The sequence below is a fragment of the Dermochelys coriacea genome, chromosome 2, assembly GCF_009764565.3.
Source record: "Dermochelys coriacea isolate rDerCor1 chromosome 2, rDerCor1.pri.v4, whole genome shotgun sequence".
In the NCBI taxonomy this organism is placed as follows: Eukaryota; Metazoa; Chordata; order Testudines; family Dermochelyidae; genus Dermochelys; species Dermochelys coriacea.
The window spans coordinates 257,396,469-257,419,194 of NC_050069.1; the positions used below are offsets into that span (position 1 = coordinate 257,396,469).

General features: G+C 45.0%; 1 long non-coding RNA gene across 1 annotated transcript in view; it reads left to right on the forward strand.

Moving 5' to 3' along the window:
• Nucleotides 1-2,340, forward strand: part of LOC122458554 — a 57,520-nt gene extending 55,180 nt beyond the window's left edge. The window contains exon 3 of the long non-coding RNA XR_006278599.1: nt 2,265-2,340. This is a non-coding gene — a long non-coding RNA (uncharacterized LOC122458554). The remainder of the gene's footprint in view (nt 1-2,264) is intronic.
• The last annotated feature ends 20,386 nt before the right edge of the window (nt 2,341-22,726 follow it).

Here is a 22,726-nt window from a genome sequence, read left to right on the forward strand (position 1 = left end):
TGGATCAGACCAAAGGTCCATCTAGCCCAGTATCCTGTCTTCGGACAGTGGCCGATGCCAGGTGCCCCAGAGGGAATGAACAGAACAGGTAATCATCAAGTGATCCATCCCCTGTCACCCATTCCCAGCTTCTGGCAAAATGCTAGAGCAGGAGCAGGAACAATCACTATAGTCAAAGTTGCATAATGGTCTCATTCTAATTATCCACGGGCTTTCAGATCTTTCAAAAACTTTCATTTTGGGTCTCAAATTTTCCAAGCTCTAGTGCTGCCTTTAGGTATATTATTCTTTAAAATTTCACCAACAATGGTTTAGCTGATTTCTGTCTCTCCCTCTTCTGAGAACAAGGCGAGTATGAATGAAAATCCGCTTTTCCGTAACAGGAGTCACTGCTGCGAGATTTTGGCTGCATCTGAATAGAACTGGTAAATAAGCCTCTTCTGAATGGGGACTGGACCCAGAAATAAATATAGCAATTAGACTAGTTTTGAATATTGTAATTGATTATTTGATGATCCTCTCCCCACTTTGGTTTCCACTAATTTGGCAAAAACTGGAAAATCTAGGTCCAGATTTTCAAAAGTGGTTGGCAATTTTGAGCATGTCTGAAAATTTGGCTCTTATTTTGTGTGTCTAAATGAGAACAAACTACTTAAAAAGCTGACCCCAGTTGTGGGTGATGAACCCTTGAAAATCTGGCCCTGACCTCTTTTGAAAACCCAGCCTCTAGCGGGTTAAAAAGAGAAGCAGGATAGAGCATCAAGCCAAGCGGGACAATTCTTCATGTAGCAACAGAGTTGAGCGGTAGATACTTTTTTTCTAAAAAGTGCTATCCCTAGGTCTGGATGATCTCTCTTCCAACTAGACGAGGATATAAAGACATTGGTAATGAGATTCATTACAGCAGTCTTCTAATCTCTTTCACTACAAAACACATTACATTTGGAATTTGACTGTGTGCACTGCATACCAGGTGGCCAGGCTGCTTTTAGAGAGAGAAAATAAAGAAGTTGAAATGCACTGCTGTATAGTGCTCTTAATGCCTAATAATGTCATAGAAAAAAGAAGGATGTTCTTGCTCTCTGTCGCTGATGACTGCCAGATGAAGCACCCATTATACAAAGTCGCACATGCTGTTGACTAACACTGCTGCGGGAGCCCTTAGCTCACCAGTATGTGTCATTTCAGTGGGATTAGGAAAGAAATTACACATTGGCAAAGAGCTTCCCCCCATATCTGGAGAGACAACAGAAAAACCCTTTTGGAAATGTTATGACTGAGCCAATATACTTTTTGTGGGCTGACACATCTTAAGAAAGAGGAGTATTGTAACAGATGGTCAGCGGAAAAGAGACTATAAGCTGGACTCATTTTGCCAGCCAAGGAATGTTTATGGATTTTCAGAGCCAAATTTCAGTTTGTAATAAGGAGGAAACAACTCCACTGAAGTCAGGGGAATAGTGTGTATTTAAATGCGGGATGAATTTTCCCCTGAATCTCAGTAGGCTTAGTACAGCTAAAGCTTAGAGGTGTTTGGAGATGAAAAAGAGCTATTAGGGCACCTAGTCTATGCCCCTGTTCTGAGGACAATTGAATGTGATTCTTGATAAAGTTTCTTGTGCTTTGACATAGCCACTAGGGATAGGTCGACATTGCAGCTGGGAGCATGCTTCCCAGCGCGGATAGTCAGACACACACCAGGTGTGCTCAAGCTACCATGTTAAAAATAGCAGTGTGGCACAGAAGGCGGCTCAGGCTAGCCACCAAGTACAGTCTCACTTAACCCCCGTGTTTATGTACAAGAGGGGCTAACCTGAGCTGCTGTTTGTGCAGTCATAGCCCCACTGGAATTTTTAGGGTGCTAGCTTGTGCAGAGCTAACACCTCTGTCTCCCTACACTGAGCAGTATGTTCACAGCTGCAGTGTAGACATATCCAAGAGGTGGTCAGGATTTTTTTGATAAAATTCTTTTTTGACAGAAAATGCTGGTTCACCAAAGCCAAAACTTTTGTAGGAATTTCCTGTTTAGGAATTTTTTTTTTGAAAAAACAAGTTTTGAAATGCTGTTTTGACCCTTTCAGAATTGAAATTTACATTTTTCTGTTTGAAAGGATTTTTCATTTAGTCATGTAATTTAATTTCTTGCCAAAACAGTGTCAAAAAAAATTAAAAGGCTGAAATTGAAACAAAATGTTTTGAAATTATCGGAGCAAAATGTTGTGAATGACTTGATCCAAAATTATTTATTTCTGCTCCTTTTTAAGGCAGTAGGAATTTTGGAATTGAAGAGCCCAATCCTCTTTCCATTTAAATCATCAGCTTTAACACCTAGGCACAAAGGGGTGAGTAAACAATGCAGTGGCAAACTCCAGTCTGAATTTCCTCTCTTCTGGATTTAAGTTTCCTGCTTTCGATATTATTTTACCAATGATTATTTTTCTTTCTTTCAGCACTGAATGCACTCTCTGGATGGCTTCAGTAGGGAATTGTCCACTGAAGATCTATGAAGTGCAGAGCAAACAGCTAATGCTCTACACAGCTGTTTAATGTGGATTGGATTCTTTCTTTGTCATGGGCTGGGATCCAGTTGCAGGACAGATGTTTTATGTTTTTGCTCATTGAACTTGTTATGAAAAAGGTTGTGCTCCATGTTGACAGAAAGCAGGTGGCTCGCAGAAGGAAGGGAAAACACATTTTTGTGTTCAAGTGTTTACAGATTCTTGCAATATACTGAAGGCAGTTGGAGGTGCAAGTAGGCAGGATTTAGAGGTATCCACATATCCTGTCTTCCTACATATTTTAGACAGAAATACAGATGCAAAAGGACTTCTGCTGGTTCTATAGGCTATTCAATTTGCTTGTAAATCTTCAAAGTAAGTGTATAAGCTGTTGGTTTTATTTATTTTTTTATGTTTTTTTATGGTTCTCCTCCTGTTCTCAGTTATGTAAGTGTAGGCAATGGAGTTACACCAGTATAAAACAGTGTGAGATCAGAATCAGGCTCAGTCTTTCTAGATCTGTAAATAAGAAGTGCTATATGTAGCTCTTTATACTGCTGTGGAAGATTATCTGGCTGGAGAAGATTGGCACAGATTTGTACTTGTATTGTAAACATTTTATATCAGCCATGTTTTGTCATCATGTCTATCATGTTTCAGTGCATTGAGGGAAGACTGGCAAAGTAAGGAGAATCTCTTACCATAAAACAAGCAAGTCTCATGTTGATGTCTTGGAGTAATGCCAGTCTTCAAGGAATGCTGCACTAGCAACACAGAGATCCACAGTCTGAAGAGCGAAATTCTGCTATTCAGTTACATGCTGGCTGTTTGGAATGACTCTAGTGATGTCAGTGGAGGGAAAAGGGAGATAAATTTGGACTTGAATAGTCATTGGGCCAGAGCAAAATAGTGAGAATGACTGTAGAGCATGGTGGTTCGAGTTCTCACTAGGGGAGGGGGACACTCAGGTTCCAAGCTCTGCTCCAATGACTATTTAAATATTTATGTAAAATGGAACAGCTTCTACAGGAGAGATGGAGAGAGACCCACTCCAGAGTAGCTGAAAGACTGGTGGTTAGAGCACTCACCAGGGAGGGGGAAAACCTGGGTTCAAGTCCTTGCTTCAGAGTGGGGAACTGAACCTAGTTTCCCATATCCCAGGTGTGTATAGTAACACCCATTGTTTCATGTCCTCTGTGTATATAAAATCTCCCCACTGTATTTTCCACTGCATGCATCTGATGAAGTGAGCTGTAGCTCACAAAAGCTTATTCTCAAATAAATTTGTTAATCTCTCAGGTGCTACAAGTACTCCTTTTCTTTTTGCATATCCCAGGTGAGTACCTTAACCACTAGACTATTAGATATGGGGACATGAGGGTTTGTCACAGATCTGGCCAGGCCCCCTTCATGGCCTCCCACTGGACTGCTGTGAGGGGAATCCAAGCTTTGGTGGTTTAAGCGTCTGCAGCCTGAAGAGATCCCGGCCACTGCTCCCATCTTGGGATCCCTAGACACACTCTCAGACTGCAGCTCTGCACACTAACACTCCCTTCTGAGAGCTAGTGCTTGTTGTCCAATTGCCTAATCCTTCTGGGTACAGGGCTGACCCTTCAGACTCCCTTGTACTTAAACACACCCTCTTCCTAAACTCCACCCCAAAGGTGTGAAGCTTCTGGTTTAACACTCTCTGAAGGCACACAGTAATTGTAAAACAGTTAACACACTCAGAGACGCTTTCCCTGTGTCTCGCACAATATTGCTCTTTTATACTCCATCCTATAAAGCACAAGAGAGCACAGAAAAGTTATTCATAGTATCCCAATTACTGTTAACAATGTTTTATACTATTTACAGGGTATTTTGTGTGCGTTACATCTCTGTTTTACTAAGCGAGTGTATGGCGCTCTCTCTTTGAAATTGACTGGGAACCGTTAACATCCATTTATTGTTTTACATATAATAGCCCTGAAGTTTTACTCTGTGTAATGCTTTTTGAAAAGTCCTGAAAGGACAGAAAGAACTCGGGTCTGGGCTTCAGCAAGGAGAAGCTGGGGTGCAGGAAGAAAGGGGAGTGTAGACATGGTTTTGTGTGTGAATACATGAGTAAGCATATATTTGCAGGAACGGTGGTGCATGTTCAAAAGCCATGTTGAAAGCCCTTCTGTGGGCTCTGAGGTCGTCTAGTTGGGGAGTAGAAACAATTGCATGAGACAGGGTACACACAGCAGAAACAGCAAACAAAGAATAGCGAATACTCCTAGCCATAGCACTGGTGAACAGTTTGGGAGCAACTCAGAGGCTGAAATATGTTTTGTATAAAGCATTTGTCAAATAACTGTGACTAACAGTTTTGTAAAAAATCAGTCTATTCGTGGCAAAAATCACCAACAGAAAAGGGGTCTGGATATCAAACTATTCACCACAACCAGTTTGCCCAGCTCTGGACATCATTGAAGAGATTCTGAGACTGATTAGGAACTAAAAAGAGAAATTCCTTTACTGACTGTGAGGAGAGGCTAACAAACACCCACTAGCATCCTTTTAATTGGCCAGTGGCCCAGTGAAAACTCAAACGTGCTCGTTAAATGATCGTCCTGAGCCATGAGTCAAGAGATGTTCACATTTATTCTGTGAATTACTCAAATAATAAACACAGTACAGAATTAAATAAACAAGCATCTCGTGTTAAATGTTCTCATTTAGCAGCTCTGAGAAGGGAACTAACTTGAAATGGGGAGAAAATGGGCTACACACTGGGAAAATGTATACTAAGGCACCAATTTAGAACTGTTATTTACTGTGGATTGGGCTGCAGACAAAACAAGGTGTGCCATTTGGACAACCCAGGTGCGCTATTTAACCATGGCATAAAGTCACGGAAATGCACGACAATCAATCTATTCTCTGCAATCATCCTTAGTAATAAATGTGCTGTTTACTAGGGATCTGTTTAGATTGTGTCTAGGCTAGGGTATTTTTTCAGCTGAAATGGAGAGCTCTGACCTTGTACCAGCAGATATAGCACCCTTTTTCATACTTAGCTCGTTTCATATGAACTGTGGTACTTTCCATAGTCTATCTGATCTTTCTACTGATGTATTTATACTGTGCCCATCATAGTGCACCATCCTGACATTTGCACCATCATGATATGTTGTCAAGGCAATCCATGAGAAGGTTGTGATGTGGTTTGTTGACACGCAGTCACCCCGTCATTGCACAATGCCACAACACCACGAAGCCTGAAATGATTTGAGGACTCTTTGTGTGCTTTGTGAGGATCTTGTGAACTGCGGGGGCAGGTATCAGCCTTTAGGAGTCCCAGGAAAGACAGATGATCACGTAAGGGGACTGTTGGCCCCTTACTAAAACATTGTGGGGGGAGGGAGTGTGGGGGGATTGATGCCTTCTCTCCATACCAGGTGAGAGGGGAGGGGCCAATGAAGAGTTGGAATCCTGGGACTGACAGGGCCTCTAGACAATCAGAGGGCTCCAGACGAGGGCCCATGGGGAGTAGCCAGCACCCCAGGTGAGTCCCATTGACCAGGCAGCTGAGCCAATCAGGGAGCCCCAGTTCAAGTCCCAGCCTGCATACATGCATACTGAGGGAAGGAGACAGCAAGAGCAGCCCCAGGTGGGTGAGGCTCTGTGACTGTCAGCCAGCAGGCAAAAAGCTGTGTGGGAGGCTGGAGGAGGCTGCCCGATGGCCCAGTAGTATGTGTGAGAGCCAGCAAATGGGGGCAGGAGGGTCATGCCGGAAGCAGGAACCCACCAATAACAGGGTGACAGACCCAGCGGGCAGGGCCCATGGGGGGTGGGGGGCAAAACAACAGCCCAAGGGAAGGAGGGGCCTGAAGGGAGCAGCCTGTGGCATTCCAGATGCTCTTTAAGGAAGCAAGAGACAGTCACAGAGACCCTGGAGAAGGGGAGGAAGAGGGGCAGTGGGGGGGTGAGCTGTGGACACCTAGTAACTCCCCCAATAAGCCCTGAGACCAGCCTTGCAGGGAGCGTGACTAGCATTGGCCGGCGAGGTGCTGGCAGCCCCTGGGCTTGGAAGAAGGTGGTCAATCCTGCAGGGAAACTGCAGCTGGGTCTGCAGAGGCTTGTCTTGTCCAGTCCAGTTCTGAGGCAGAAACCTGCATGAGCTGTGCAGTCTGGGCAATGGCAGCCCCACTCGCAGCAGGGAGGGGAGTCCAGAGTTCAGAGAAGGACAGTTTTTTTTCTTTCCTCTTTTTCAGTTGACCCATGACTACGGGGGGTAGTGTACGGGTGGATCACTCCTGCAGGTGAGTGCTCGGCCGGTGCATTCTCCCACTTGGGAGGTGGGTCATTTCAGTCACCCAAGCCTAGTCTGGAACAACATCCTTTCAAACCAGGATCTTTGTTGTAGGAATGATTTTGGGCTTCCACAAAAAAAAAAAAAAAGAGGAGGGTCTGGACACTGCTGTGATGATTTGTGTGGAGTGCCAAGCGAAGTCATAAACTGGTGCGTGGGGCATTAAGCTCATCACACACCCCTTCTGGGGCTATCAAACCAAAGAGCCGAGTTTCACCACCCCTCAGAAGAGTCGGTAACTGTTCAAAGAGGGAGGTGGGGTGGTTTTGTGTTTATGTATGTATATATATAGAGAGAGTAATTAGTTTAAGATGTCTTTTCATCCAGGTGTAGGAAGCAGTGTAAGGATTACTCTAGTATATTTTAAAACCTTTCAACTGCTTGGTATATTTTGAAACCTGCTAACAAGTTTTCTCTCGTTTTTAGGCTGTTTCTGAGAAAGATAAGTCTGTTTTCCTTGATTGGCTGTTTTGTGTGTGTGCCCTTCTTAATAGTTTAAGATAAAGCCACTGTTACAGTTAGGGGTCTGTTACTTATTGGAAATCTCCCTAGTAACAGGATGGGAATGCTCCATTTCTCAGACAGACCTGATGCGGGTAAGAGGAGCAACTGGGGAGAAGGTACCATGACAACAGGGCAAGGTGATTTGCAAGCTCCCTTCCTCATCATAATCTCCAGTGTTCAGGCTCAGTCCCATGGTCTCATGAATAGCTGTGATGTCCCTCAAGAGGGAGGATAGTTGGGTTGCAGCCTAAAACCCATCCCAGAGTTCTCGGGACCAGCAGGAAGGTTCCACTGGTGTAGCCTCTCTAGGTAGATCTGGGGAAAGGAAGTTGCCTGGAGTTACTCTGGGTAACGCCAGGATGGTGAGAGATGAGTCACTTCTCATCCCACTGAGATAACTTAGGGTGGGGTAGGCCCCTATTTTACAATACCCCTGCCCTTAACCCCATCACAGTCACATGGAAGAATGCTGTGTCTTTGCAGCTAAGCTTGGCTAAGATAGAACCCACCAAAATCCACTGTGGATACGTGATAACTTCTGCAATCAACAAACTCGGTCTTTGCCCTGGCATCTAAATGCAAAGAACCAGTAAAGAAAAGGAAATAATAACCATTACCCCTTTGGCTTGGGTGGTTAGTCAATATTCAGGCCTTGCAAGGTTGTTTCTGTTAGGATGAGAAAATGATCTGAGTCCTGTGTTCCCTCTAAGCTATGCGGTTGGGCGGCTGACCAGGAGAGATTCAAGGGCCACGCACTTGATTAGCAGAGCCGCGCACATCTAGCAGTGTGTCTTCAGGTGCCCCTCCCCCACTGCTTTGTAGCCACATTGCTCCTGCAGCTGCTCCCAGGACCTGGCTGCTGTGCAGAGGTGGGGGGGGGAAGGGCGGGGTACTGATGTCAGGGTGTCCCCCTTCCCTGTGCAAAGCAGGGGAGAGGGTGTCCCCCCTTCCCATTGTGCAAAGCAGGGTAGAGGGGACAGTCTGGCTCATGACACAGAGCAGGAGAGAGCTACTGCAGTCTGAGTTCTGAAGGAGCCTCCAGGCGGTGAGTGAGTGCACACGGTCTCTGAGACTTCCCCAACAGCCAGCACACACAATATTTTGGAAAATTTGACCAACAACAGTTTAGCTGATTTCTCTCTCTCTCACTCACTCTCTCACACACACACACACACACACACACACACACACACACACACACACACACACACACACACACACACACACACACACAGAGTCTCTTTCACACTCATCTCCCAACACATACTTGTATTATTGTTGTTGCTACTTCTTGGTACTTCCTGCAATGCACATATATTCTCTGTAATTTTATTCTTTCAAAGGGTGTTGTTTTAGTGTTTTGACTACTCTGTGCATTTTATAATTTTTATTTCTCTTACACTTCAATTTAATTCTTTAAGTAGTGAGTTCTAAAATGCCTAACCTGTCCTGGCTAGAATAATTATCCCTATAGTAACTTTTTAAAAATATATATTATATCCGCACATACCTCACTGCACATAACAAAATTTATTCCGCACATGGATGGGAAAAATTAGAGGGAACATTGTCTGAGTCAGGTGTTTCCATGGTGGTATCATGTTTATTTATAAAGTATATGCACAAAGTCCTATTTTCCTACACACAGTAGAAACAAACAGCAGTCAGTTTCCTTGCTCAGAAATTCACAAGCCTGCCACTTCAGCAACCTTTGTGCTCAAGAAGCCCTGACCATCTGTTTCCTCTCAGGATCATTCTCACCACTCCTTTTCTGGCTTTCTGCCTCCAGCATGTACAACCTGCAACCAAACACATCCACCCTGATAGATAGGGAAATCCTTTGATAGGCTTTGTCTACACTACACAGCTTTTAATAACATGGCTGTGCTGCAAGAGCCGTGCCGCTAAAAGGCGCGCAGTGAAGCCGCTGTTTGTCGGCAGGAGAGAGCTCTCCCACCAACAAAAAACGTTCACCCTCAACAAGCGTCAGTAGCTTTGTCAGCAGGAGAACTCTCCTGCCAACAAAGCGCTATTCACACTGGTGCTTTTCTTCGGCAAAACTTTTGTCTTTAGGCGGGGTGTTTTTTTAACACCTCTGAACGACAAAAGTTTTGTCATTCAGTTGCCAGTGTAGACAAAACCTTAATCTACCTGGTTTAGCTGTGACCTGCCATGTGGCCTATTGTCTTGGGGAGCACCATCTCAGCTACAGATAAAATTTACAACAGTTTTCTGTTTAAAGATGAACTCTTCTAAGTGCTCTAAAATGTGCATGGTTACTCGGATTGCCTTGAAATAATAAAAGACCTTGATTGCTCTTTACCCTGATCCTGAAAGAGTTCTTGTCCCATCCATTGATTTTAATGCAGTCTGTGATTGTCTTTGAATCTAAGATTTCCCTGTTGGTATCCATTAGCATAACATTACTTAGCTCATATGTAGCATTTTCCTTTCTATGGACATCAAACTGTTTAAAGATCAGGTGGTAGAGGTATAGAGTGGGTAAGTGAAGTGCCTAAATACATGCAGTGAGTGAGTCAATAGCAGAGCTGGAAACAAAACCCAGGTCTCATGACTTCCATTCCTCTGCTCAAACCACTCCAAATAAATACTAGCAGAACCATGACTATTGAACAGTAGGAAAGTGAAAACAAATGCAGGCTTTATACACCTGAAGTGTCAATATAGCTGAAGTTCAACAAAGAAGTCAAAAATACAGATTGTTCCTTGGCCACTACAGTAGCTCTGCAAGGGTTATGCTACTGCTGAATTACTGTCAAGTCTCAAAATAACAAAAGCATATATAAAACATCCAGGTACATGTGGATTCAGATAAAGATGCCCTCTGCATGGGATCCTCAAGGAAATAAGGGTTTAATGGAAGTTGTGTCAACTGTATTTCAGATACACTTGAGTATAGAGAATATACCTAAATATATTTGTGTGTGATTTAAAAACACATCCACCCACCCAATATGTTGTCAAAGCTGAAGGAAAACTTCTTTTTTTCCATGCACAAAGAATAGGTCTGTGATGGGATATGCCCCATTCCCAATCAGGAGAAGGCTAACAATCTCCTCTGGGCTCAATCCCTGTCCAACAGACACACCTGCAGAGCCTGCGCCAGTTAGAGGAAGCAAACTTAAAAAGGAGAGCTGGTCACAGGAAGAGGCAGCAAGCAGGAGGAAAGCTGCTGTTCCTTGGAAGGTGCTGACTCTTGTTTCCACTGCCCAGAAAGGCCTCTGAAAGGGACAAAGGGCTCTGAAAATGCCTGACTGTGACCCCAGAGGAAGGGATCACAGTCAGGCCTATCACATAATGGGTGGGCATCAACCCCCATGCCTGATACAAGGGTGGGGAGAGAGAGAGAGAGAGACTAGAAACCCTGGAACACTAAGTGAGATGGAGCCAGAGTGTTGGTGTCAGTGGTGGCTAAAATGCAGCAACAGCCGGTTAACCAACAATGACAGTTCCAAAAGCAGCTGCTACAGCAGTGGACTATGCAGCAGCAGGTACAAGCATCACAGAAACAACAGCTGTTGAGAGAGATGGTAACCCAACAGAAAGTTACAGATGTGATTCAACAAGTAATGTGAGCCTTACTTCCCCTGGGGACCCCAATGGGACCAGCTTCCCTAGGAGTAACTCTCCCGCAGGTTCCAGTGAAGTTAACCAAGATGGGACCCAATGAAGACCCAAAGGCATTTTTTACCACCTTTGAGAGGACAGCACTAGCATCTCAGTGGTGCCCTGTGCACTGGGCTTTGATACTGGCACCATATTTGATGGGACAGGCTATCGCAACCTGGACCAAGAACAGGCCAAGGACTATAAGCAAGCAAAAGCTGCTATTTTAGACTATTTAGATATTAATGAAGAGACATTGCTTCTGACCTAAATTGCTGACATACCCCAAAGACACCAGACCTCATGTAGTAGGCCAGAGCTTGAAGGAACATTGCTTGTAGTGGCTGCACCCTGTGGAATGGTCTGGAGCACAGGTTGCTGAGTTAATTCTAATTGAATAATTTATACTGATACTACCAACAAGAGATTGAGAGTGGATGTTATGACACTACCCTTGGTGTCTGTGTGACTGATGGAAAATTTCATAGCAGCCATGGGATCCCTAGACACAGAATTTCTCCAGCCCTCAATGGTCTGCAGGACTGATGAAAGGGAGGCGTAAGACATAGACACTAAGCCCTTAACCCCTGCTCATGAGGGGCCACATTTAGAAGTTCCCTCCAGGAGGGCCAAACTGCCTGCTCGATAAGGGAGAGGCCCTGCCCAAATGACCATCCTGTATCTCATTTGGCTGAAACAGGGCCCACAGAGGGAGATTCTGGTGCCATCCCATGAACAAATTACCTCCCACAAAGAAAGATGTCACTGAGGCTAACCCAGTAACCTTTTACTCCTCTGAGCAGCATGGACATGCAAGGACATCCAAGGAAAGAATGCCCCCTCATGGAATGTGATTGCACCTGGGGCTGGATCACAGAGATGCATGCTCATAAAAAAACTACCCCACCCCAAAATAACAGTACTGGTCTACAAGGGAAGAAAGTGTAAGGACTCCTAGACTTTGGGTGCAACCAGACAGTAATTCAAGCCTCTCTGGCTGGGGAAGACAGCACCCAAAAGAGACAATCTGTATACAATGCATATGTTTATATAAAAGCTTATTCCTGCCAGTGGTTACAAGGGTGGAGAGAGAGAGAGACTGTGGGAGTGCATACGAAAATCCTCACAGTGTTTCTGGCTGGAGAATTGACATACCCAATAACAGTAAGATGATAATAGGGTTTTTTTTTTTGGCAAGTCATGAATGAACTAACCAACCCAACAATTATGGACTGGGATGATCCCTTCTCATGGACGATATGGAGCTAGTGGGACTCAGGGAACCAGAAGACCTAGAGGAGGGGACCTCGAGACCACCCCAACCGAGGCCAGAGTTGGAGAAGAAGACGATATCTACCCAGTCGTAGGGGCCCTAGTGCAAGCAAGAAACTGTCCAGGAACAAAGAGATGACCCCACATTAAGCCATGTCTATGAGCAACAAACCTCTGTAAACAGAGAAGTGATGGAACCTCCATGGCTGGAGCAATACGCCCATTTTGTACTCAAGAAGGAGCACCTGTACCATGTTGAGTGAGACCAACCATCTGGGGAAATGAGGACCCAACTACTCATGCCACGCAAATAGTGCTGACCAGTGATGCAGCTCATGCATGATGTTTCTTGTGCCAGCTACCTGGGGCAGGAGAAGATGCTGTTTTGAGTATTGTCACGCTTCTAAAAGCCTGAGGTCCACCAGCAAGTAAGGGAATATTGCTCCTCCTGCCCAGAATGCCAACTGTTTACCGCCAAAGGTGCCCCAAAGGCTCTACTAGTTCCTTTGCCACTGATCACAACACTTTTTGAAAGAATAGGGATGGATATGGTCAGGTCCTTGGAGAACAGTGCCTCCAGCTACCAGTATATCTTGATAGTCATCAATTACACGACCTGATATCCAGAGGCTGTTCCCCTTCACATGGCAAAGGCAACTGTGATTGCACCAGAATTTATTAAACTTTTTTTTCATGTGTGGAACTCCCTTGTGAGATATTAACTGACTAAGGGACAGACTTCATTTTGCAGGTGATGCAAGAGTTGTGCTCCCTTTTGAAGATTAAATCTTTGAGAATTTCTGAATACCATCTACAGACGTATGGTCTTGGAGAGAGATTTAACAAAACCCTAAAAGAAATGCTGAAGTGCTTCATCTTATCTGACCCTAAGAACTGAGATCAACTGTTTTCACCACTCTTGTTCGCCATAAGGGAGATCTTGCAGGCCTCTACAGGATTCTCTCCCTTTGAACTATTGTATGGGCATCAGCTTCACAGGATCTTAGATTTGCTGCATGAAGGTTTGGAGGAACAGGACGTGAGTAACATCAATTCAACCCAATATATTGTTCATCTAAAGGAGTGAATTAAATGGCTGGGTATATTCACTACAGAAAATCTACGGAAGGCACAGCAGATATAAGAAAAATGCTATAGCTGAGGGACACACCTACATAATTTCCAGCCAGGAGAGTGAGTCCTATTATTGTTACAGTTGGCCGAATTTAAATTAATCGCCCATTGGCAGGGTCCTTTTGATGTAACTAGACAAGCAGGAGTGGTAGATTACAAAATAGTGGTACAAGGCCAAAGAAAAGAGAATCTACCACATGAATCTTCTCAAGCCCTTGAAAACACAGGAAGCTTTGCTGATAATTCCTTTTGCTGCAAGACCTGAATTAGGACTACAAGTTCATACTTGTCATGTGTTGATAGCTGTGGCGGTAAGTGTGGAACGCTCTCTTGGACAGAGAGTACAACTCTCCCAAGTTACTAAGAACTTTACTCACATGTTCTACTCAACACGCAGAAAAACCCACTTAATACAACACCTCCTGGAAACAACACCTAGACAACAAGTTAGGGAGAACCCCAACCCCTACCATAGAAATGTGGGATGGCTGGAAAGAAGTATGGATGATAAGAATGGGAGTAATCAAAGAGACCAAAAGTGAATGGAGGAGCCCAAGAGTTCTGGTCCCCAAACCCAATGGTTCAATTAGTTTTTGCATTGATTTCTGTAAAGTTAATTCTATTTCAAAATTTGATACATATCCTATGCTGCAGGTAGACAAGCTACTGGAGTGGTTAGGATCTGTGAGATACCTTAATACCGTCAGTCTCATAAAGAGATAATGGCAAACCCTGTTATCCCCCTCCTCGTGAGAGAGGACCGTCTTTTCAAGTCACTTTGGGCACTTGCATTTCAAAACCATGCCATTTGGACAGCATGGGGCTGTAGCAACTTTTCAACATCTCATGAATAAGGTTGTCCATGCCTACTATCAATACACTGCTGCTTACCTGGATGATGTCATTATCTATAGAACCATGTGGGAGGGTAGTCTGCAGTATGTGAGGGCAATATGGGATCATTCCAAGAAGCCAGTCTCGCAGCTAACTGAATTAAATGTAAGTTAGCAACCATGGAGGATACAGTGTAGGAGGTGGAATCTTGAAGTCAGTATTTGATAAAGTGCTGGCTTTAACCACATGAACCATCTCCCAGAAAGAAAGGCAAGTAAGACATTTCCTGGATATTGCCAGCAATTTATCCCTAACTTTGCTTCTGTGAGACAAACCTGCAGCCAGACCAGGGTTGCTCAGTCAGCTGCCATGACTCACCTGTCCCCTTCTGGGTCTCTGCTTTTGACCCTGTGACCCTCACTCCTATCCCTGTTTTTTTCATTTGTTCCCTGAACTTACTTGGGATCTGGGTTCAGTAGCTCCTCCCCTTAGGCTAGGGGAAGTGCCTTTGGATGCGGGCAGTCCTCAATAGGTTCCACAGTGAGTCATCACTCAGCTATGTGGCAGCAATTCAGATGCACTGACTTATCCCTCCAACAGAGCTTGTAGTGACTTAGTCCTCAGTCATGCTGCAGCAACTATCCCTGAGCAGAGCCTGGGTCAGATGACCCCTAGGAACAAGTATTTCACCAACACTGCCAGTGCTGCAAGTTAGTCTGTGCAACAGCATTACCTGGGCAAGGAGCCTTCCTATTGCCTCTCAGTGGAACACACTCTGGCTCCCAGCTTGCTCTTGATCCAGTTCCTGTTCTTGCCCCAGCACTGTTCCAGTCCTGTCTCAGCCTTGTATATGCCTTTCTCTGACCTTACTCCAGCCCCACTCTAGCCCTGGATCCACCTCCTGACCCCCAGGCCCTCGGACTGACTCCCACCCGGCTTTGACCTTTGGCTGGCTTCTGGACTCTGGCTGATCCTGACTTGGCTTGCCTATGGTCTCTGACTTTGGTTCTGATCTACGCCCTGTCCCCAGACTCTGGTTTCAGCACTTCGCTTGGCCTGGTCCTGACCCTACCTCCAGCTTTGACCTCTGCTCCAACCACCAGGCCCGACTACCTAGAACCAGCACCTGACCACTTCAATTACAGCTCTTCTATGGACCTTATAAAAAGCAGTAACTCCAAGAAGATCTGATTGAACAAAAAGTCTGAGAAGGCTTTTAACACCGTGAAGAGGCGCCTTTGTCAGGCACCCATCTTTCTAAATCCCAGCTTTTCCCAAGAATTTATATTACATATGAACGCTTCAGATGTTGGACTGCGCTCTGTGCTTTCATAGGACTTTGCAGTAAGCTGCACCTAGTCCTGTATTTAAGCAGAAAATTATTCCCCAGGGAGAGAGCCTACTGAAATATTGAGAAAGAAGCACTGGCAATTACGTGTGCCATAGACTCTCTCAGGTACTTCGGTGGGCAACCCCTTCTCATTAATCATTTGCTCTTATGTCGGTTGAATATCATGAAGGACTCAAACCCCCGATATCATGCGGCAGTACCAGGCATTCCAAGCATGTAGATTCAAAGTACAACAGAGAAAGATCATGCCAATGCTGATTTTTTTTCCAGGGGAAATGGGAGACGTAAATTCCCAGAACCAGGAGCGCCTTACCATCTTGAGGGGTGGGGAATGGGATGCAGCCTGCCCCCACCCCAATCAGGGGAAGGCTAACTCCCTACTAAACAGACACACCTGCAGAGCCTGCTCCAGCTGGAGGAAGCAAGCTTAAAAATTAGAGCTGGTCACAGGATGAGGGATCAAGCAGGGGAAAAGCTGCTGCTGCTTCTCAGAAGCAGGTGATTCTTGCTACAGAGTAGCTGAGAGGTAAACAGCTGACAAGCTTCTGCCACCCACAAGGATTTAACGAAACCCAGAACAGCCTTTGAAAGGGGCAAAGGGCTCTGAAACTGCCTGAGCATGACCACCAGAGAAAGGTATAGATGCCAACTCCTTGGGTGCTTCAACCCCGGAGCACCCACAGAAAAAAAATAAAGGAGGAGCAAGGGTGGGGCGTGCTCAGGGGAGGGGGTGGGAAGAAGTGGGGTGGAGCGGGAATAGGCAGAACGGGGGTGGGGCTTTGGGAGAAGGGATGGAGTGGGGGCAGGGAATCCCCGGGGAAATTAGAAAGTTGGTGCTTATGGAGAAAGGTTCTGCCTGTCATAAGGTCACATTTAATTTTCTACATGATCATCACAGCCAGTCTGGGAATAAATGGGTTTTTGTATATGGCATTGGGTAATGGATAGACTCTCTGACCAGCAGAGTTAGCTAACATGGTCCAACAACAAAAGTCTTTAATTAATGGCCAAATTTTGGTGCTACTGAAGTCAATGGGAGTTTTGCCCTTGAGTTCAGTGGGATCAGGATTTGGGCTTAGGACAGTGCTTCTCCAGGGCCCAGTTCTGCAGCCCTTACTCAGGCAAAATTCCTATTGACTTTGTGCAACAACTTTCTGGTAGCTCCATAGTTAGTGACAGATTTTCTAACTACACCTTTGCAAAGCAAGGGGGCTGGGGTATGCTCCATAGCTGTGTTTACAGAGAGATGCAAGTGAGCTCATGTCTCTTGCAAACATCACACTGAAGATCTAGGAGTGGGAAGGGTTTTGATAAAAATGCCAAAGGCAACTTGCTTAACAGAATAGTGTCACTATGGTATTTTTAAAGTGAAATTCAGTGGGAGATGAGTCACTCACACACTCGCCTCTTTCACACTTTCCTCTGGTTAGAGGAGAGTGGAAATTTCCACTTCTTATTTTATTGGGCTCATGAATGCAGTTTCCAGTGGAGCTGCACATTTCAGAGTGGGGTTATAGTAAGAAAAATGATAGCCTCTTACTCAGTATTTCTGCTCCCTGGAGACCACATAATGTATGTCTTCACTGCAGTGTAAGCCTGGGCTCAGACTCAGGCTTAATCCTTAACCCCCCATCCATCTACACACAAATCTCTTGAGCTCAGATATAGGGTCCTAGGACCCAATGGGTTGGAGGGTTCAAATCCAGCTGGGACCCAGGGTTGAAGCCTTATCATTTTGCAGTCGTTTTGTGGTCACAGTCATGCTGGTCTCAAGCCCTGGGAGACCACCGTTATCCCTCAACCCATGAGAGGCTGTTCTTGGTCCTCTATCCTACGAATTGCCAATTGATGACTAGGAAATGGAGGCAACCCCCTTTGTTCAAATACAGCGTTTAACTCTTTCATTTTATCCTGACTGCTGAGCTGCTGACACAATGAACCTTCTCCGGTGTTTGCAATGGCCACTGACCAGAAGAAGTCCTTTGCCAAGCATGCTGCTTCCTAGTCGCGGAAGCACAGCCAGATTTTGACGAATCTCTGGCATGAGGCAACCAAAACATTTGATTTTAGTAAGACTACCAGGAATGAGGATGCCTACCAACAAATAGAGAAGAAGATGGCAGCATTGGAAATGTACCAGACTGGTGACCAGTACAGGGAGCAGATTAAGTGGCTCATGACCAACTACTGCAAAGCCAGGGGCCAGAGCTGCACCTCTAGGAACTCGCTGTCATCATGACCATTTTATGAGGACTTTGACTACATGCTGAGCACTGTGCCTAGGATGAGACAACATTAGTGCATGATGACCTGGTCAGCGGGGATGATGCCCCACTGACCCAGAATCAAGCATGAGAATGGATGGTAGCCAACAGCAGGCGCCAGGTGAGGCCACTGATGTGATTCTGGTGATGAAACCAATTCCTGAGGAGACTTTGGCTTGGGCGCAACTGCAGCACATTGTGGGACCGTACTTGGAGGAGCTTGCTGATGTCTCCCCACCAGAGAAGCAGCCTGCTGCAGAACTGGCAGCAGAAACAGAAGAGGCAGAAGTCGCTCCGGAGCCAGGTAAATGTCTGGCTCTGTTTTTGTGTTTTATTAATATAGCTATGGGAAGGGCTTCTGTTTTATGAGCCAATGGAAAAGTTATTACAACCCCTGGGTAGCAGCGAGTTTCTCTTAATGGCATGCCAATACCTTGGTGTCCATCCCAACGCCACCCCTACGTGGAATTCAAAATGGAGATCAGGAAGCACAAACATTGAAATAAACCTATAAAAGTGATTTTTTTTTTACTAGAAAAACACAATTTTTTGCTAGGACTTCCCAGTTTGTTAAAAATTAAGGACTTTATATTGCCTTCCCTGTAAGCATGCCGCTCTGTAGCAACCTAACGGCGTAATGGACTGCCGGCAAACAGTGAACTGTGCAGGGGGTGGGAGGGGAGTGAAACATAGTCCATTTACAACTGTAGTCCATTTAATTCTCATGGTGTTGTATGACACTGGGCCCAGAGTCTCAAAAGTATAAGCTCCTAACTACCATTGATTTCAACGGAAGTTTGAGGATAACTCTGTATCCTCTGTAGGAGCTGTGTCTCCCAGAGGGAAGAGCTAGGTGAGGGTGCCCACGTGACTAGTCACTGCCCAGCCTTCCACATGGAAGTGTCCATTGGCCATTCCATGTTGCTCTCTATACTTGCCACAGGTGGAAGGCTCCGTGTAGGGCCTACTACCTAAGGGAGGATCTGGGGATCCATGTGGCTGCTCCTCCCCACCCTGCCCCTTGTTCAACTCTCACATCCATGTAACCCCACTGACTTCAGTGGAGTGACTCCTAATCCGACCCAGTCTAATTTAGATCAAAATCAGGCCCATCATCTTTTGATTTGTAAATGGAGCTTATTAGATCTGGCAGCAGTGGGAGCTATTAAAGGCGGACTCTCACCAGATAATTTTGGGACAATCAGTGTTCTGATTACAGCAACGCTTTAAATATCACAGTCATCCCTGGAACATGCTGTTCTCTAAGATTCTGGATTCATCCAAAGCCAAAGGACCAAAGCCTAGATCCTAAAGGGTATTAGGCATCTAGCTCCCACTGATTTAAATGTACACATTTCAATGGGAGTTAGGTGCCTAAATATCTCCAAGAATGTGGGACCCAATCTCAAAATAAGGATGTAAACAGTGAAGTAAAGGGGGAATGTACCAATCTGTGTTACAAGAAGAATTTCAAAGGGCAGTTTTTAATTACAGGTGATTCCCTATATTTGCAGCCCTACAGGAGCAAAGAATAGTATTAACATACAGGTGGTGGTTTGATATTTCAGCTATTGCCCTGCAGTGCGTATTTGGAACATGAATTTTGTGCTGCTGGTTCAATTAACTGACAGGAGATCTGTATCATCAGCTAAAAACCGTGCAGCAGGCATTGTTTAAATAAGCAAACTTGCGAGACCTTCATTATGAGCAGCATACATGGGGCTTGTTGGATTAAAAAAGAAACAAACTGAACCCAACAAATTAGAAACTAGAAATAAATAAAACTTATTTCTTATTGCATAGCCTCAGGAGAAGAGCAAGTTCAGCTACACGGTGCTGGGTAATCCTCTTTGGGTTTGTAAAGCTGTTTCCATTCTGTGTGGACACCAGTTGTGGGAGCTGTGCAAAATGTAAAAGGTTTGCTTCACGTGGGATTGTGTGAATGTTTTCCTCAGAGTGATCTTATGTGGGCTCACGTTAGAGAGATGAGCCCAAAATCCTGTCTCCAGTTAACCCATTTCCAGGGCATGAGGAAGATGGCATAACAATACCTAGGGGGCACTCAAAAATGATTGGACGTGATGCTGGCCACTTCACTCCCTTGTGTAGAATTGGCTAGGAAACTGACATGCCTTAACTGTGTCAGCCCAATGAGCCATTGGCTTAGGGGTACTTTGACTTTGTCATGCTTTTTGTCAGTACATTTCAAAGTGCTTTGCAAAGAAGGTCAGTACCATAATCCTCAATTTACAGATGTGGAAACTCTGGCACAGAGTTCACATGGCAGGCGAGTGGCAGAGCTGAGAACAGAACCCTGGTCTTGTGACTTCTGGTCCAATGCTCTTTCCACTAGACCACACTGCCTCAAAATACCCAACTATGTGACATCAATTAGAAATATATCCTGAATCTGCTCCAAGTGACTTTTGTAGGAGCCAGAGCAAACCCATGGATAATAATCCACAATGAACATATGGGGCCAAAATTTCCTTTCACCATGCAAGCCCATTGATGTTAAATGGATTGCATGGGTATAAGTGAAGAATGAAGAATGTGAAAGTGAAGTGAAGAATCTGGCCTATTAGATAACTTCTTATCCCTGTGAAAGCTTGCTCTATACACAGACATTTGGGGCCAGACTATACCCTGGTTTAGGTCCTGATCTTGCAAGCTATGCTGGCACAAAGGTCTGTTCTTGCAGCACATCATATAGGATTGGGCCTTGCACTCTGCACAGTCCCACTGATACCAAGGACTTGCATGTAGTGTACACGGGGACAAGATGTGGCCCTTGATAGATTGACTTTGGGAACATTTTTATACCTTGCAATGCCATTATAGCAACTGATATGAAAAAAATCTTGCCTTCCTTTCATAGGATCTGGTTTTGAGTTTTCAGTTGACTTTAACCAAGCTATAAAGGCCTCCCCAGAGTAATGTGATAGAAAAGCCAGAGGGCAGTGGTGCATGGGATTGAAATAGCTTCTAGCCCAGAGAAAAGCCAGGAAAAAGAGTTTGACTCTAGCTGGGCAGCAGTGTATTGAGAACAAGGGAAAACTGAACTCAGCACGAGGACTGCATCCAGCGTTTAGCACAGAGAAATCCATGTAATCTTAGTTGAGGCTGAAAAAGCAGCTTCTGCTCATCTGCCACGGTGGCTAAAAAGTTTTTTAAAAAAAATGCTGTCTAGCAGTTGGAATAATGGTAGGAGGAGGGGCTAAGAAGAAGGTGCATTCAGTTTCCCTATCTGTGAATGTGATGCAGAGAGACATCTGTAGTTGCCAATAAGCAGTTCATTTATCTTAACGTAATACCTTTTTCCTCCATGGCTGGAAGAGTGATCCCACACAGCAGGGTTTCCAGTATAAACCTCCTAAGGCTGCAAGTTACCTTATTTACTACAACCAGCAAGAGTTATGATCACCAGTGAAAAATAAGCTTCCTCTCCGGCTGCTGGCCAGAATCCTCCTCACAAAGCAGAGGAGAAGGGCTGGGAGAGGGAACACATTGAAATGTAAAAAGAAAAGGAGGACTTGTGGCACCTTAGAGACTAACAAGTTTATTTGAGCATAAGCTTCATCGGATGCATGCAGTGGAAAATACAGTGGGGAGATTTTATATACACAGAGAACATGAAACAATGGGGTTACCATACACAGTGTAACGAGAGTGATCAGGTAAGATGAGCTATTACCAGCGGGGGGGGGGGGGGACCTTTTGTAGTGATGATCAAGGTGGGCCATTTCCAGCAATTAAAAAATGTTACATTGTATATTTCGCCCTGGAAGAAAACCTCATTTTGATGGTGTAAAGGGCCAGAATGCCACAGACTGTATTGCTGAATTTCACATCTAAAGCAATGTTTTCCTTTCTATGTACATTGCTGAGTACAGAATTTTAAAAAGCAGGATTTTAGCCTTAACACATAAGCAAGCGCTTGGGACCTCATTTCTCACCATTTAGCAGCACAGAGGTTGGATAAGGAGCAGATTTTCAGTTGCTTTCCACAGCCACTTCTCTTTATTTTCACAGAGCCATTTTATGTTAGAAAATTGTCAAGAAGGCTGTAGCGGATCTTCGTTTGTTCCTCTCTTCTCCCCACCCCTTTTGCCCACTGCCCAGCTCCTGTACGAGCCCTAGCCTTGCACAGCATGTGAGCAGTTTACTTGCAGTAACAGGTACAGCTGCCCAAAAAAGTGATCAGAAAAGTCCACTGTAGCTGCACGCCATAATCATGTTGCACTTTCCCATTATGGTGCAGCATCCCAACCATGGTGACTCTGATAACCACATTGGCAATTTTCCAGGAGCCCCTATGGGCTGCATCTGAGTTGTGCAATGATGTCAATCAAAAATAAATATATGCAGCCATTATGTTTGCTTGAACTGCTATGTTGCCTAATAGGTGAATGGAAATGGGTTGTTGCCTGGGTTCACCAGCAGTGAAAACCAGCTATGATGATTTCGGTAATCTGTGTATTTATAGCCTATGAATTCTGTTGGGTATTGGGGGTTCTTCATATGTATCTGTGTCAGACTGCAGCCTCCATTTTGTCTGCCTTCACTGTTGTCCTTTTCCCTCCCTCATGGAAACAGAACCACCCTTGAAAATAGGCTGGCTCCAACCCAGGGGAACTGGTTTATCAAGAGGGAGGTTGCCTGGCAACAAAGTCCTCTCAGAGGGCTCTGTGGTCACCTGTTAAGGCTAATCAGGAGGTCACCCCACCACAGAGGTGACTGGAAGGTTATAAAAGGGCAGGAGCTGCTCTCTTCTGGGTTCTTTAATCATTTTCACCAGCTCAGGCTGAGGAAAGCTGCTGCTGGGCCTGATGGTAGGGAGAACTCTGCCTACCTGAGCACACAGATGGACCCTCCAATGGACTCCAAGGAGAGAGTGAGCTAG